Source organism: Stegastes partitus, unplaced genomic scaffold (genome assembly GCF_000690725.1).
Source record: "Stegastes partitus isolate 25-593 unplaced genomic scaffold, Stegastes_partitus-1.0.2 Scaffold1744, whole genome shotgun sequence".
In the NCBI taxonomy this organism is placed as follows: domain Eukaryota; kingdom Metazoa; phylum Chordata; class Actinopteri; family Pomacentridae; genus Stegastes; species Stegastes partitus.
In genome coordinates, this window is record NW_007579475.1 from 83479 (window position 1) to 85390 (window position 1912).

Here is a 1912-nt window from a genome sequence, read left to right on the forward strand (position 1 = left end):
CATCATCATCATCATCATCATCAGGTGACTCACAGAGATCCAGGGGTGTTTTAGCGCCTCGGCTGCTGTGATCCTTTTGGCCGGATTGATGGTCAGCATCTTATTAATGAGATCTTTGGCTTCCGGAGTCACTGTGTCCCACTCTGGAGAAGGAAACTAGGAGAAAGGAGAGGAGGCACGGAGAGGAGACAAGGAGGCGAGGAAACAAGGGAGGGAAAAGAAGAAGACAAGGAGAATAGGGAAGGAAAGGAAGGAGACAAGGAGGAAGGAGGTGAAAAGACCACAAAGGAAGTAAGGAGAGAGGAAGGTGAGAAGGAGATGAGGAGATGAAGGAGACAAGGGAAGGAAAGAAGGAGACAGAGGAAGCAAGGAGGAGAAAAAAGACACAGCGAAGAACAAGGAGAGACGAAAAAGACAAGGAGTCAAAGCCCCACCCACAACACACACACTGACCAATGGTTGAGCTCCATGCACGTGAACAGTCATGTGACTTACATCGTATGCTCCAGCCTTAATCTGCTGGTAGAGACGATGTTGATCTTCATCCCAGAACGGAGGATAACCGACCAACAAGATGTAAAGAATCACACCTGAGAGGGAAAGTTAAAGTTACACACCTGGGAGAGGAGACCTAGTGAGATACAAGAAGGAGACGAGGAGACAGAATGGAATCTGACCACAGGCCCACAGGTCGACCGCCTTCCCGTATGGATCCTTCCTCAGAACCTCCGGAGACAGATATCCAGGAGTCCCGGCAAAACCTGCCGACACACAGCGCCACATATTATAGCTTCATACCATGAAGGATAAATGCATATGATGTAAAACAGACAAGAGAATAACATTCCTGGCAAAGATTTAAAAATGTGCAAATAATAAAAACTAAACGGAATAAAGTATGATACGTATGATACATTCTAAAATAGACATTTTAAACAATGTCCACTACAAAAAAGAATTAAAGTGATGAAACGGAGATAACAGGAAAAAAAAGAACACAAAAATAACGACAACAAAAAAGGAGAAGAAAGATAAACTGAAATTAAAATAGAGTAAAATAAGATAGAATACAATCAAACATGCTAATTACATCAAAAATGTGTCAAACTAAAGAATTATGTAAAACAAACATGTGTATCAAAAAGTTAACGAAAGCCAGAAAAAGCAAAATGTTCATTTAAAAGACTGTAATGAAAAGTAAAATAAAATAAAATAAAATAGAATAAATGAAAATTTAAAATACAAAAATTCAAATAAATATTAAAAATACATTTAATTTTAATAAAGGAGCAAAATAAAGAAAAGTTAAATAAAATACAATAAAATAATAATTACGTAAATCAAAAGCGAAAAGGAGAGAAAAAACCAAACTAAACAGTTGGAGGAGATTCTGCTGGAATGAAAACAGGTGCATAGTACTACTGTAGGACAACTCTGAGATGTTACTGTCGTCTGTACTGTAGGCCTGCAGCAGCAGCAGCAGCACAGTAATATTGCAGTAATACTGCAGTGGCATCTTACCAAACCAGGCCTGCTGGTCTCCCTCCACTTCGATGGCAAGGCCAAAATCAGCCAGTTTCACTGCCGCTCCTTTCGACTTGGAGGCCAAAAGCAGGTTTTCTGGCTGGAGACACAGAACACATGCTAACTTGCTAACTCTGACAACTATATTACATGAGCAATGCTAACAATGCTAAGAGGAGCTAAATACACTGTCCTGTGCTGTACAACCCTGCTGTCCTAACAGATCTCATACAGTTTAAGCTCACAGCTACCTTCAGGTCTCGGTGCACCACGCCCATCTGATGACAGTGTAGCACCGCCTCCAAAATCTGCTGGATACAGTGACTGTTCAGAGAGGGGAAAGGGGAAAGGGGCAAACAACAGAAGGTAGAGGGTAGAGGGCAGAAGG